At 44.0% G+C, this 16,427-nt stretch overlaps 1 protein-coding gene across 1 annotated transcript in view; it reads left to right on the forward strand.

Moving 5' to 3' along the window:
• The first annotated feature begins 14,352 nt into the window (after positions 1–14,352).
• Positions 14,353–16,427, forward strand: part of LHX8 (LIM homeobox 8) — a 28,322-nt gene continuing 26,247 nt past the window's right edge. Inside the window, exon 1 of the mRNA XM_053591424.1 lies at positions 14,353–14,617. The gene's annotated coding sequence lies outside the window, so the exon portion shown is untranslated. The remainder of the gene's footprint in view (positions 14,618–16,427) is intronic.

Below are 16,427 nucleotides of genomic sequence, written 5' to 3' on the forward strand. Positions count from 1 at the left end.
CCATGGTTTGTCCCTTCCCCACAAGAGGGTTGTAGGCTTCCTTTTCCTAAAGACATAGCTGTGAAGAGCAGACCAACAACCAGCACAATTTGTTGGGAGATACACAGTTAACCTCTGTAGCACATAACCTTGTCATTTGCCATTCCATCAGGACTTCCCAGTGTGTTTTCTCTATGTAGGAAGTCTTTATGAACCTCATCTTATAAAGTCTTTAGAAAGTCCCAAACAGTTTTAACCTCTGGGTTCCACCCTATCTACCAAAATCAAACCACTTAGATAGTGTTATACTGACCACAGACACCACTGCCAGACGTCCTCCGTATGTCCCCAAGTGATAACGAGCCCGTAATACTCTGGCAGTTTTGTTTGCATTTAGAACGTCCTCCACAACTCATGCTCTAGAGATTTGTAACTTATCTCACATTTGTTTATTATTTTATATTTTTTAAAACATAATGATACACTACGTCATTTGAAGTTATTATTATCTACATTTTCCAAATAAATGATAGGCACAGAAAGATCAAAGGGGAGTAAATAGCAGAGCTGACTGAGTATTTCATCTTTAAATTCATAATATTTTTAAAGATGAGCTCATAGGTTCGAGACCAGCCTGAGCCAGAGTGAGACATCCATCCCCGTCTCTAAAAAAAATAGCCAGCTGTTGCGGTGGGGGGGGGGAGCACCTGTAGTCCCAGCTGCTTGGGAGGCTGAGGCAAGAGGATCACTTGAACCCAAGAGTTTGAGGTTGCTGTGAGCTAAGATGCCATGACACTCTACCATGGCTGACCAAGTGCAACGCTGTCTCAAAAAAAAAAAAAAAAATTATTTCATGAAAGGATCATCTTCCTAAGTGCCTTGATACTTAGCCTTCTAAAACCACAATTACACAATTAACTTAAATGTGCACAAGCAAGGATGTCAGAGGTACATCATCCTCTATTGTATTTTATTAGGGCCCCTCCTACATCTTTATTACTATCTGATCATTAAAATTATTTGCATTGAGGGTGGTGCCTGTGGTTCAAAGGAGTAGGGCGCTGGCCCCCTAAACCAGAGGTGGTAGGTTCAAACCTAGCCCTGGCCAAAAACTGCAAAAAAAAAAAAAAAAATTACTTTCATTGAGATCCTATCAACTGGAACATTTATTCCAAATACAATACAGTCACTATTTGAGGCACTGAGAATCTCAAGATCCATAAAGCATGGTTGATATGATCACTGCCCTTATAAAGTTTTTAAGGTAGTGAGGGAATCAAAATCCAACAAGCTGGGCCACAAGGTAGATAGGGGACACACAAAGTGCTATCCAAGCACAAAGGTCAGATATTTACATCATAATATGGGGATCAGATCCTGGAAGGCTGAGTATGTGGCCAGTGGAAGTCTGATAACTATAGACTTGGCTACTTAGCTTCAGGTTAAGCTCAATCCATTACATAATTGTGTTAAACATTGAACATTTTGGGAGGAGAACCTAGGGCTATGATTCCACCACAAATTTATGAATTTTTAAAATAGATCTTCAATATATAACAAAAAGGTAGGTAAGAGAGATACCTTATTTTTCATCAACAAAACAAAAATCATATGCTATTTTGTAGCTAGATTAAAAATCCCTTGAATTCTTTATTTAGCATTATGTTACCTTTGGTTGGTTCTACATACGTAAGCTTTTTTTTACAATTCAACAAATGTGAAAAACCACATAATTTTCATGATAAAACCATAATAGAGCCCAAGAATGTCCAAAACTGCCAGAAACAAAACTGCAGTAGCTTTGTATTTAAGTCTTTAAATTCTTGGCCTCAAGAATTGGTATGTATAGAAAAAGAGCTAATATAGAGCTAATTGTTCCTTGCTGTACACCTTGGACCATTCTCCGTATAGCATTTAAGATGCTCTTGGCAGAACAATAAAAAAAAAAAAAATTAATTCAATCAGGGGTCCTCAAACTTTTTAAACAGGGAGCCAGTTCACTGTCCCTCAGACCTTTGGAGGGCCAGACTATAGTTTAAAAAAAAAAAAACAGAAAACTATGAACAAATTGCTATGCACACTGCACATATCTTATTTTGAAGTAAAAAAACAAAACGGGAACAAATACAATCATACTGCCGCATATGGCCCGCGGGCCGCAGTTTGAGGCCTGCTGGTTTAGATCATAGAGGTACCAGAGGCTCTGTTCCTCACTGGTTTGCTCAGCCCTGCCCTCCTTACTCCCTGGGTCAGTTCACCCATGCGGATTTCCTCCCTGGCCACAAGATGGCTACATTTGCTACATTCTCCCTCATTTACATTGAGGGAAAATAGAGTCTCTCCAACATCCTGAGGATCAAAGTTCCTGAAGTTCACTTTGACCAGTCAATCCTGCTCCATTCATTCTTTCAATAAATAATTATTGATCACCTATGATAGGATAGGTATTATTCTTGGCACTGGGAATACAGCCGTGAACAAAAGAGTCCCAATCCTTTAGTTTCTGTAACCATCCTTGAATCAACTGCAGTGAGACACCAGATTGATTTATCTCCACTGGTTTATCTCCTGGACCCAGGGTTAGAGTCATTCCCAGTTAAACCACGTGGCTACTACACAGTGGTGCGAGGAAAAGAACGGATGTTGTTGCCACAACTGCAAAACTTATTACTCTCATCTATTCATATTTTGGTGATGGGTGTTGATAATCATTAGATTCATTTATATATGACTCTATATGAGTTTTTAAAAGATATATACATGCATACAGAAGTGTTTTGCCTGGCAACAGACTGTATCTTGAGGAGAACCCATGTGATCCCCTACAACTGTAAAATGGGCCACAGATGCTGGCCACAGATACAATGAGCAGACTTCTGTTTCTACCCAGATTCTGCCAATCACATAAAATAAAAAATTAGCCATGCCAATGTTGTTACCCCATAATCAATATAAGGAAATATGTTGGAAACACTTTTAAAAACCATATATATATTTTTTTTTTGGAAAGTAAAATATCATCACATTCTAGACCAAGTCTATAAAATATTCCTGTTCCCCCTAGTTTCTTCTATGGCCACAGCCTTCACCTGTGATTTTAATACCATTGCTTGGCAAATAATCACTAAAGAGGCCTGAAAAGAGAACGACCCTTTCCGTCCAAATCCATTATGACTTCCAGAAAACAAACAAACAAAATGCACATCATGTTCATCACGAGTGAGACACCTCCTTGAACACAAATGACCCGTGGATCATGTTACCAGTTTCTAGCTCTGCTACATCAGCATGAGATGAATCACAAAAAATAAGACAGGGATAGAGTATTAGAATCACGCTCAGCGTGCCTGTGCTGGGCATGAACTTAATAGCCGAGCAATTGTCCAATTTGATAAATATGAATTCTCAAAGAAAAATAGCCTCCAGCTTAGGTGAAAATGCTCATGGATAAGGCAGCATTTAAGGTAGACTTTAAAAGTTGAAGGATGAGAAGTGGCAGAATTGAGGAGGCCTGTTTGGGAAATCACACATTTTGATTGGTCGAAGTAAGCAGATTATCAACAGCAGAAATTAGCCAACTGCAACAAACGTTTGAAAAATTCAGAACCACAAGATTTAAATATAAAAACACTTAATCTTTGTAATTTCAATGATTTTGTGGAGTAGTTTTGTTTAAGGAGATGAGGGTCATTGTGCTGCTCTGATTTTCAAAGCTTTGAAGAATAACATTAAGTATACTTCTCCTTTTGTGAATCCTGGATTCAGATTCTGAGCTGGAGTCAGTTAACTTCTCTTCAGACAATTTTGATTAGCTTTCAGGGAGACACTCCTACAAGTCTAGAGACCAGAATTCAAACTCAACATCATTTCAGAAAATAAACTACCACATGATGGTACTCTACAGAGACAGAAAAGCTGAGGAAAGCTTTCTCTCTTGATGACCAGATTTGAGAAAAGCTCTTGAAACTCTGTGAACAGTGGTTTATCCCTAAAAGCTAGAAAAAATTTCAAGGGGTAATGAAAACTTACAGTTATGATCCTTATCTTCCAAAATGATGGGAAAACTTGTTCTCAGAAGTAAGCGAGCGATTTCCCCCAAGGTCATCACACAGCTAAAAACTTAAGAGACTGAAACTGAAACCCAGGTCAGCAGAATCCAGCCCTAAGAGGTTTCACTTCAGCATTCCCCCTTTCTGAGAAACAAGGAGTTGAGGAAAATAGAATCAGAAAGGAGATGAGGGACAATAGCTAGTAGGAATCTGTTGATCACATAGACAGATCCGTGATTATAGTGACACAAAACAAGATTCAATACTCTCTAAAAGCAAAGCACACACTCCAAAAAACATGATTAAACGGAAGACAATTAAAAGGGCAATGTTTCTTCAAGAGCAAAACAAAATATATATATTATATATATATATATATCCAATTAATTCAATCAAATGATTGCTTCTTTCTCTTGTGATATTTTCCATCAATGTGAAAAGAAGAAAGTAATACTTTGATCTCTAAAATTATTACATAGTAACTAAATTTAACTTGCTATGATAGGAATTACTTTTAGATTATGTACAAAAAGATTTTAACATTTAAATTTTTTACTCTAAATTTCTAAAACTTTCCATAAACAACAACTTCTAACTTTAATAGTCCATGGTTATAAATGGACTACAAATCAGCCAAGCAGGCTATTCTCAATTTGTTTGTGGAAGAAATAAACTCAGCCTTGCAGTTTTAGGATAATTAATCCCCAAAGCTAGCAAATATATGATGGAAAAAACAGCAATATCAACTTCAGTCATCCATTGCCTTGAATAATAGCTTCTGTAGAATCTTCTCTCCACCAACCATCTACAAAAGTTTTCTGAAATAAAAGTATAAAGTTATTTTATAGAAGAGTGAGAGGGAAAAAGTGAGAGAAAGCTATTTCAAGTTTTACAATTTAACAAATCAAAAAATTATCTTGCTCCAGTACAGCAACCAACCATTACTCTTTCAACAGATTCTACAACAGACTAAATAACTTTGATACAAGACTCAAAACAACTGAACAGATGTTCCAGGAACAAGTTAATGCTGTCCCCTTTTTATACATGAAAAAAAGACAAAAAATGTAGGTTATCTCAAAATTGCCTTCAAAGGTATAGTTTGCTGTTGTCCCATACAAATGACAACCTTTAAAAATTATAAAATATATATAAAGTTGAGATGAGATCATCTGATACTTTACTAATTCAAAGCTCAGGGAGAGATAAATATCATTAAAGAAGTATTGGGATGAGCTAGTTGTATTTTTTTCCTTCTCCTCAGTGGACTGGGAATTTTTTAAGAGCAAGGACCACCCATCTTCTTTGTATCTCCAGCATCTGTCTGGTTCACTGTGGGTGCTCAGCACATGTCTGATGGATTGAACTTAGGAAGATGTATATAGTTTTCTTTCAATAACCACTGACCTTCATTTTGAGACTCTCTTTTGTAATGATATCGCTGAATTCTTTTTTTTTCTCAGAAAATGGATCTACTCAATTATTCTCCCAATTCCAGGTTTTATAAGAATATAACCATGGACTAACTATGTGTAGGAAAAGGCATTAGACCTTAAAAAGGTACACAGAAAATTGGTTTAGAACTCCAGATTGGCTAAATAAGGTTTGTTATTTTACCCATTAAATAGTCTAAGCAGATTAATTGGAACCAGACTGGTAAAAATCCATGAGGTCTGCTTTATAGTAACATTAGTCATTTAAAAAGAAAGTTATAAGTTACATTTCAACACATCCAAATTAACAATTTAAGAAAAATGAACATCTTGATAAATATATTTCTTTAATGTTTATATAGGCAGAAATTGTGTAAGACTCATTTCCTTTCTATAACCAGAATTATCACACAGTAACAAGGTATCTAATCCCAAATGCTTTGCATAAATAATGTCAATTACCCACATCCTTATGCATACATTTTATTTACAAGTTAAATACAAGAAAATAAAGATTTTCCCCCTAAATAAAGAGAAAGAATGACTGTATATCCCTAAATAGTTACTTAAGGGGCACACCTTTAATCACAGCATCTGATTTAAAAAAAAAAAAAAAAGCAATCCATCCAGGTAACAACTAAAAGAATATGACTTTGTTTTATGTAGACCTCAAAAGACACTTCTTTGTTAATTGAAGAATACTGATCTCTAGAAACAGATGTCAGAAGCTTATTAATCTAAGTTATTAAGGTTGACGCTTCAGGGCTTAAAACTAAAATATCACAAGAAATCATCATTTTTAAAGCCTTACACAATGACTGTATACAAAATAGGTCATTGTATTAACCAGAATGTTGCACTTTAGAAAACATGTTTGGAAACACACAGCCAATATGCACTTTTTTGAGCCAAGTCCAGCTTGTACTTATTACCCCACTATTACGTATATAGGATGGCTGTAAAGTGTGTGTGCAGTTTTAAACTGCACATGAACTTTATGGCCACTCTCAGTCATCAAAAAATAGATACTTGAGTATTTTTTTGAACTGTTACAAACAGCTCTACTTTTAAAGGGTTCAGAAGTGTGAGACACTGTTTCAGCTTTTAATAATGGAAGGAAAATGTTTATGAGTGGGCACAAGATTAAAAATACACTATTTTAGACAGGCTCACTGATTCAGTGTTACATTGAATATATATTTGAACAATCACATTACACCGTTATTCTACTTTGTTATTTTTTAAATCCATTATACCCTTGGGATAATGTTGAAAATATAAATTCTTAAATTTAACCACTATAAAGAAGAAACACACAAGTCATCAGAACTATACATTAACTCCCAGTAGCCACATCCAAATTCTATGACTCTGTGTGTGTGAGTGCACAGCAGTTGTTTATTTGGGTGATTATTTGATTTTAATTTAATAGTTTTGTTTCCAAATATTTTGCTCTTTCAACATCTTTACTATTTTAATATTGTTCCTCCCACCCAACACTTAGCTCAACTGCTGTTGACCTGAGCAAATGTGTTTCCGATGTCTGTCAGCAAGTACAAAGCCTAATTTCATTAAAATGTATTATATATGCTCAGGACTAAGAGAACATTATAAAATGAAGTTTGGCTAAAGTTCAAGTGGGCATCAAATAGCACTGGCAAGAATTTTTTAAAGCAGATGGTGCAAAATCTTGCTAACACAATAGTGTGTGCCTAACACAGGAACAGTATCAGAAACAGATGTGCTACAAATGACCAAAAATACCAAACAGAAATGATAAACATCGGATGTACATTAAAGAGGCTGCCTCTGCCATCTGGGAAGAAAATGAAAAAGTTCGTGTCTTTGGGAAATAAGAAATACTACTGATATTTTTCTAGACTGAAGTTGGTATACAAATATTTTTCCTTTGGCTTTTTCTTTTGCATTGGTATTAAACCTCTATTAGGGTGGCCAAAATTAATAACATAATTTTTAATGGACATTTAAAGAAACTAATCATTACGGGAGGCGCCTGTGGCTCAGTGAGTACGGCGCGGGCCCCATATGCCGAGGGTGGCGGGTTCAAACCCAGCCCCGGCCAAACTGCAACAAAAAATAAAATAGCCAGGCGATGTGGCGGGCGCCTGTAGTCCCAGCTGCTCTGGAGGCTGAGGCAAGACAATCGCATAAGCCCAAGAGTTAGAGGTTGCTATGAGCCGTGTGACATCATGGCACTCTACCCAAGGGCAGGCGGTACAGTGAGACTCTGTCTCAAAAAAAAAAAAAAAAAGGAAAATACATCCTTGGTTTAACCTCAGAAATTTAGGGGCTCTTAAGGGCCTCTATCTGCCATTTGGAATGGAAAAATATCACATATACACACAGCCCTTTACAAAAAAACTGTACACACATACTTGATTAGTCACAAGTATTTGCCCAAGCATTGCACAATGGTATTAAAAGTTGCAAGGACCAAGGGGCTATAAGCTGGCTCAAGAACCAAAACCAAGTGGAAGGAACTCCAATCCCTGGAGAGCCCTCCGCGCTCCTGAAACCGCGCCCCTGGGGAGTGATGGGCAGGCCCCACGCTCCTAGCTCCTCCCAGGACAGGGCCTCTGCCTGCCAGCGTAGAGGCTGCACGCGGAGGCCGGCGAGCCTGTGATGCTTCTCCCACTCTGCTGCGGGTCTCTCCCGTGGTATCCGCCCACTCCAGCCCCCATTCCCTGTTCGGGCATCAGGAGCCGCCCACTTCATGGACAGTCAGGCACAGTTGTTCTGTTCTACTCAAGGCCTCATGCCCTAAGGCCTTGTTGCTTTGCTGCCAGATTGGGTTCTTGGCTTTCCTCTTCTTTTAATCGCTGTCCTGGGAGGGCTAGGGATGTACCTGTGGGCTGTGCCGACTTGAGCTGGAATTACTTACCTGTGTGCGGGCAGAGGGCGGCTTCAGGCGAAGAAGGGGAAGAAGGGCCCGGGCCTGGGGTCTTTTCCAGGCGCTCTTTCTCAGGAAAGAAAGGTTTTAACATCCTCTGGAAGATGGGTCTGATTGGGGAAGAATGTTTCCCATTTGAAACCCAAGCCTCCGCCTTGGGGTTGCCCGCGGAAAAGGGCGGCAGGAGGGCGGCCACCCAAGCTAGCAGGGCGCTGTCTGGAGCCTGACTGAGAGCCTGGCCGGGAAAGGCGTCCGCGTGGGCGCCCGGACCTGTGACCTCTCACTCCGAATTTGGATTCGTGATGAGGTTGGGGTTGCATATCACACAGGGTCCCCCACTTGCTTTCATGTCAGAGCGTGTCTGAGGGCGCTAGCGGTCGCCAATAGGCCTTGGCGCCTCCATTGGGGAGGAGGCTGGAGACCTGGGGCCTGAGAACCCAGGGGGCTTGCGTGGCTGGGGCATTTCTCTCAAGGCCACCACGAAAGGCAGGCGCTGGCTAAGGAACCCTAGGCCGCCTGGGATCCTGGGGTCAAAGAAGAGCCCCAACACCCCGCCCCGCGTGGGGGTTACCAAGGAAATGCAACAATATTTATCACCAGCAGCGCCGAGAAAGTGTTCGCACAGCGCATTCTACACTTCTCCCCGGCAATTTGCTATCCGCAGCCTGTCCTCCCCAAGCCAAGGCTCCAGCAAGCAGAAACTCCATTCCTACATCTCCGACTATGCAGCCGCTCAGCCATCAGGACCTCGCCCCCCAACCCCCGCCCGGATTCCCAGTCCCGCCACCGGCAGAATCTCCTTAGAGAACTCCCCCTTGCATTGCTCCAGGAGAAAGGGAGGAGACTGCTTGCTGCCCTGCAAGGCTCAAAAACCATTCTTTATATGTAGTACAATGGTTAAGAGCTGGGAATGGGTCTGTGTCCAGCCTGTGTGCTTAATTTGTCCTGAGAATTTGTGCTGCCTCTAAGAGCTTCAGATAACTCCTCTGTGAATTGGGCATAATAATATCCACCTGCCAGATGACTATGAGGAGTTTATGCAGGATATACAGGAATGTGTGAAAGTTAGGTAATGCTAAATAATCAATAGTAGTTTTGTTGTTGTTGTTGTTAAGGTGTACCTTTTTCTCTAGAAATATGAAGTCTCTTTGGAAAGAAAGTTACCTGGAGGTGGGGAAGATGGATTAAAGAAGCAGAAATTCTGACTTAGTTTACTATTTTTTTCTCTATCCTGACCTTTTCAAGACAGATTTACATAGATAATCCAGATTTGTTTTTAATGCACAAGGGTTTACTTCCCCCCACCTATTCCTAAAATTACTGAAGGCAGAAGTAGTCTGAAGGGGGATAGGAGGAAGAAAAAGCCTTGAAAAGGCACTGCATATATTAAAAGCCTGGGAAGAAACTGGCTTTTATTGCTTTCCCTGATATCGAGATGCAAAAGCAATAAAATGGAAAAGCTCTGAGACAGGACCAGGTGGTAAAGGTGGTGTCATGTAAAAAAGCCCTTTACAAAAATGACTGTCAGACCCTTTCTGAGGAATGGGTGGCTGTTTGACAGAACTGAGTGGGATTAACTCAGTTCTTACCTAAAACGAGTTTGGCCACGTTTGGAAGCCTTTAGCAGCTATATCTGAGTTTGCTGATTTCGTCTCCCCAAGTCGACAATAAAGAAGAAACCCAAGTTTTCACAATAAAGCTCTAGTGCTGTCTTTCTTACGGTTGGGTAAATTCACACCTCTGAAGCTGGTTCAATCACTCCAAGTCTCCAGGACTTTAGGACCCTGGCCATCAAGTTGTGTGGTGACATGCACCTGTTCTGGGCACAGATGCTCTGAGTCTGCGGAAAGGACAGGCCAAACCCCCCTGACACCCAGCACACGTGACTGGGACCTGGTGTGGGGCAGGGACCTGTGGGCTCAGGAATTAAGACTTTACTGCCCGTGAGTTCCTCAGCATTCTTTCTCTGACTTGTGGATCATGAACTGCAAAGGAAGGTGAGGGAGAGGTCACATCCACTTTCCAGGTCGGGAAGGATGGAGTACAACAGCACTGGGCTCCCAATGAGCCAATGAGCTCAGCTTCCATCCTATGAACTCAGGGTCCCCTTCTTATCTCAGAGCAAGCTAAACTTAGGCGAACACCTGGCCAGCATGCACAGATTTCCCCCGTGTGCATTTGGAATGGGTCCACGGAGACCTGCCCCGGGCTTCTGCTGATCCAGCACCAGCACCTAGTCCCATTTCTCAATTTCTGATAACCTGCTTTATAAAATAAGACTCAGGCTGGGATGGTCTCTTAGGCACTGCCAACAGGTTTCCTAAATTCATTGCAAAGCTGAAGTCTAAAGGACTCAGTGGGAGGGACCAAGATACCTGTCCATCTTGGAGGTTACAAGCCCCTCCTCCTAGGTGAGAAGTGGAGCCCGGAAGTCCCTCCGTTATGTCAGAGCTTTTGCACCCTCCCTTGCTGAGGCTCTTCATGGGATTAAAAAGTGCAGGAACTGGTCCAGAAGGAGACCAAGCAAAGGAGGAAGCACTAGCCACTACATACTTCTTTTCTGTCATTCAGGAAGCAAACCTTGTATTTTCTGATGCCAGGTTCTGAACTAGGTTTCAGACAGTAGGAACAGCTGCAGGCTCCAGGGCACTGCCAGAAAACCTGCTGAGGCCGATTTTATTCACCTGCTTGTGTTGGACAAAGTATTTCTAAAGACGTCTCCCAAGTGGTGACAGAGGATGAGATAGGATGACTTTTGCACAATCTGAACCAAGCACCACAATCTTTTTGTACTCCACACAATAACAGGAGGAGTTTGGTTCAGGCTCAAAGAAAGTGAGCATAGGCCTTCTGATCTCAGCTGGTTCATTTCAATCCAGGTTTTGATCCTTTCACGGATAATTAGATATTGGATTCTGTAATCTGCAAAGAAAAGGAGAGAGAAAGATTTTACCGCTACTGATTTAAATGTTCCCCATTGTGACTGTTCAACGTGGGCTTCACGTCCTTCTGTGCTGTGTAGCCTGGGCTCAGTGAGCGTAGAGGTGGGAAGGGGGCTGCTGAAGGCCGACAGCTCCACCAGAAGTGCTGAAGCGAGGGGCTGGCGGCTGGACCACCTGTGCTGGAGCCACTGCCCAGGTCCCCTGAATGCTGTAGAGAACCCCGCCAGGAACCATTATCTAAAAGTATCCATTTCTGAACTCAATGTAAAAAGACAGTAGAGAATTGGTTAAGAATCTAAAAGTTGAGCTTCCACATTGGGCATCTGGATTCGAATTCTGACCCGACCTGGTAAAATGTGGCCTTGAGCAGGTTAAAGAAGGAGGGTTGTGCCCCACAGCACCAGTGGGACATTTGGTAAGTAATGAGCAACAGCTAAAGTCACTGCTACTTTTCACAATATTCAGATGGTTGCACAAACTGACAGAAGTCAGCATACCAAGCACTTACATGAGCCAGATTAACTCTCCAATAAACCAGTGAAAAAGGAGCAGGAAATTTTTTTTTGAGCATCCTTGAGCTAAGATGCTGTGATAGAGGTGGCCATAGGCTGTATCCTTTTCTCCAGTCTCTTCAGCCCGGAAAGGTGCTTCTGGCATCATGACTGGATCTGGTGACCCGGCACATAGTCACTTGGACTGGAGATTGATCAGAGCAAAGAGCATCAGGGAAGCCTCTTTACTTGGGGGAACTAGGCTCTTGCCCACTCCTCTGCACCCAGACCTCTCTAGGGAAGGGAACAAGGATGCCATTGCAGCAGCAGAGGAGTGCAGTCATTGAGAATCCCCTGTGCTGAGCAACACGGTGTTTCAACATCATTGTGATTTTCATGGCAATTTCTAAGTGACCTCATCTCCGTTGTACAAATGAGAAAACTGATGTGTTAAAAAATCGAATTGCTCAAAATTCCTTTACAGGTCTGATTAATTTCAAATCTCATGCCTTACTATAATAAATAACAGGTTGACTAGGTCTTAAACCTTAAACTCCCCTGAAAGAAGGAAAAAGGAAGGAAGGAAGGCAAGGAAAGAGGAGGAAGGGGAAGGAGTGGAAAGATCGGAAAGGAGGAGACGCTGCACAGTTGCAGGAGCCAATGTCCTGTTGCACAAATCCATATGAAGTTATTAAACTTTTTTTAAAAAATAACTTTTGTCTTGTTTTTTATTTTTTGTAAAAGCATCATTCTACAAAAATACTGAAATACTGTACATCGGATAAACAGTAACAGGAAGGGGAAGTGGACGTATTGCAGGGAAGAACCAAAAGTGGACACCAGAACTTGTGGGCGGGTTGGCCCACCCCTGTGCAGCGTAAGGACCAGCAAGGCTGGTCGTGAAGGGAGCGCGTGAAGAAGAGGCTCCCCCACCCCACCGCCTGCTGCGGGCGTTCTCGCACTGTGATTAAATTTGGCTTTCCTGGCACCCTGGCCTGGTTTAGGTTCAGTCTTCAGAGATCCCTGGGGAAGGGGCTTTGGGGGGTGCGGGGTTGAGGGATGCAGAGAGGAGGAGTCTACAGGGACTGGGGTTCTTCCTCCTTCCAGATTAGGCAGCTCCGGGATCCCCCTGATGGGAGTAGGACGTGTAGGGAAACGGGGTGTACTGGGAAGTGGTTAGACAGAAGTTTCTTTCCTCTCCGCCTTGTACTTTGACACTTCTGTAGACGCGGGTTTAGATTTCTGTTGGTGCTGCTTTGTTGCTTGCTCTAAACAAGGGAAAATGCAAGTAAAACCGGCAGCTTCAACCTACAGGCGTGCTTAAAGCGAGATTGTCCGCTTGGAAACGTCGCGATGAGTAAACGTTGCAATGGCCTTTTGCGTTCGCGCCCCAGCGTTTAGCCCAGAGGGCTCCCCAGACTGCCCCGCCCCCCACCCACCCGGCTCCCAATGTCTTCTCTGGGCTCCGCTTTCCTACCGGGCGGAAAACGCGTTCCTTCCTCCCGCCTCCGCTGCAGACGGAGCACCCGCGCTCCAGAAGGAGAGCGCTCGCACAGGCTCTGAAGCACTCAGCTCGGTTTTCGGTTGTTGGGTCTGCAGAACCACGGAAACAACTAGCCCCAGCTGGCGTGTGTCAGGCAGTTAGCTAGGCGGGCGCCCTGCGGGGCGGATGGCAGGCGGATGGCAGGCGGATGGACTCTCCGGGTCCGCTCGGAGACGCCTTCCTGGGTGGCCCACGTGCAGCGCGCTCGCCTGGCCGAAATGCCCACCAAGCGTCTCTCTAGGTCCTCAGAGGGAGAGAGATCAGTGGGTCCCAGACAGATGCCCTCACCACCGTCAGACGACCTCCCTGGCGTGAATAAACAGGGAATGACAAGGTCTAAGGAGGAGTTTGGGACAGTCGGGTCCCTGGGTGAGCGCAATCCATCTCGTGAGAGGTTACGCGGTTGCTGAGCAGCACGAATTCGTGGAAAGACCCTACAAGCTATCTCCTTCAGTCGCTTTCCAGACAAATATTAAATATGGTTAGAAAGAGTGGGCAAAAATCCAAAGCCACCCTTTCCTAATCTTGAACCAAGTGGAACATCCGCAGTTGCAGAGTAGTTTTGTCTGTTTTCGCCTCCAAGGCTCTAAGTAGTCGCCACAGAATCAACCAGACCTGCACCTTCTAACCAGCGTCGAGATCCCCTCGACCACCCCCCATCTCCACCCCGCCATCGCCTCCTGCAGTTCTGGGCTCCCTGTGCGTCCCTGGCCGCGGAAAGCGAGGGCAGAACGCCGGCTCGGCGGCGCCCGCAGGCCCAAGTCCTGGATGCGCCTCACTTGACCTCATTTTCTCCCCGTCGCTGCTGTGCTGCGCCCAGGTCTCCATAGGCCTGACCCCGACAAGTCCTTGCAGGCGATGGGAGCGCTGGGAGCCGGAGCGAGAGGCCATTCAGGGAGCCGGGGTGCGGAGATTGCCCGAGAGCCGCAGAACCTCCGGGTTAAGTTTCCCCCAACACGTGGTTTACTCACCGCAAAGAGCTCTGTGGCAAAGGGTACAACAGTCAAGTTGGTGGGGACTTTCCCTACTTCAAGTTATAATTTGCTAATTCGGATCTATTGCTTTTAAATATCGAGTTCCTGAGACCTCTGTCAATGCAGGCTTAATTTCGTCCCACTGATGAAGGATGTTTATCAAGGCGCCTGTGGTGAGAACTGAGTGTGAAAATGTCAGTTTTATGCCTTTTGATAAGAATTACCGAGGTGGAAGGCTTATTAGGCGATTACAAATTTTGCAGCTGCTCACAGCCCAATTAGGCAGCTCCGCGCGGTGAGTGGAAGCTGTGGGGGTCGGGGCGGGTGGGTGTTCCCCTCTCCAGAACTGGACCTCCAATCAAGGCCGGGCACCGTGGGATCCAGACCCCTTCCCTGCCTCCTTCGGGTTTTAGAGATAGCTACTGTGCAAGTCCCGACTTGCTCAGGGGCGGCTGCTGCCCAAGATAGGTTTCACTCCAAAGTGTCTAAGGCTCTCTTCCCTCTCCCTCTCTTTCCGCCCTCCCTTACAAAAAGCCCTGTGATCCAGAGGTGTGGGTAGTTGCCCTGGGTGGACATGTCTCTCTGATTCTCATTTCAGTTTAGTAGGTAGGAACCGTCAAACGCTTTCCCACCTGCAGACAAACTAGACGGTTTTTTTGGTCTGTCTCGCTACGTCCAAAATCGGTATCATTGGAGTTAGGGCTAAAACACTCCTGGTGCCCCATGATCATATTAATGTACACAGCTATGATTTAATAAAAATAAAAAAAGGAAAAAAAATAAAACAGTCCTTATAAATAAGGAGGAAAAAAACAAAAACCTTTCTGATTTTAGACCAAGCGCCTAAAGTGGGAAGTGGTAGTCTGCAAACAACGGTGAACTTTCCCTTACCGGGCGGCGCTCAGCCTGCACTTTCACAGCAAATACTTGTTCATCCCCCTCCTCCCACCTACACACGCGAACTTCAGCCAAAGGCTTACGTGGCCCAAGACACGGAAATCGACTCACCGCCTAGAGGCCTGTAAGGCAAGGCTGGGTGCGAGCGGCTGCGCCGCGGACAGTCTGCGTCCCGCCACGCGCCCGCAGCGAAGCGACGCCAGACCAGGGTTTCAGGTCTTCCGCTCTTGTCTGACGACCATTCTTCCCCCAGCCCAGAAGCCTCTAAAAATGTACCATTTCCCCCCACTTATGCAGAGATAGGAGCTCTTAGATCAAGATTAGTATTTTGAAAACCTGATTGAGAGTCGCCTGATTAGGCGCGGGTGGGAGGGAAGGCCCCATGCACGCCCGGGCTCCCGCCCTGCTTCCCCAAACAGCGCTAGCCGCTCTCGGGATCTCCAAATGACCTAGAGATAAATTCTCCTGGATGATAGCCAAGTAGTATCCCAGATTCACTTTGCAAACTCTAACACAAACAACTGTAATTAAACCTCCAAACTGGACCTTTATTTTTTAGTCCCCTTTCTATGAAATACGGCTCTACCCACCGCCTGATGGCTCCAACCCTCTGCAAGACTCTCGCTTTCCATTCGGAAGAGCCATCTCGAGAACGAAGCTATTTCATGGAAAACGCATTATGTGAATTTTCCCGTCAAATACTGAGTTTTGCACTTGATGAAAAACACAAGTCTCTCTAGTTCCCACGCACGTTAGCTTTTTGAAAAGTCAGCTCACCCCAAGGTTTCCATTTTCTCAGAGAGCACAGATGAATCATTGCGTCCCCCTTCCTCCACTCGGTGAATTTAAACGAGTCTCTCGGAGAGGACGTAAGGGGGGGATGGCTAATATTAACACGTGCACAGCTCCAGGAAAAGGAAAACAATGGCCATAGGAAAATATTCTGAGGACCTAGTGTTTATGGGAGAAAAATGCAATTGAAGAAAAACTAAATAAGCACTAGTTACTCTGCCCAGCCCTTTACACGGCACAGTCTATGCATTTCCCCTGCTAGCCCACCGGGCACTGGCCCGCTGCACTGGTCTGGGACATCCCCTGGACCTTCCTCTCCTAAACCAACATGACGGGAGATAAGGTTATGTGTGTGTGTATAGACGTGTTTGCATACATACATTTTCATCTAACTGAAGCAACATTACATGATTTTG

The sequence above is a fragment of the Nycticebus coucang genome, chromosome 5 (assembly GCF_027406575.1).
Source record: "Nycticebus coucang isolate mNycCou1 chromosome 5, mNycCou1.pri, whole genome shotgun sequence".
Classification (NCBI taxonomy): domain Eukaryota; kingdom Metazoa; phylum Chordata; class Mammalia; order Primates; family Lorisidae; genus Nycticebus; species Nycticebus coucang.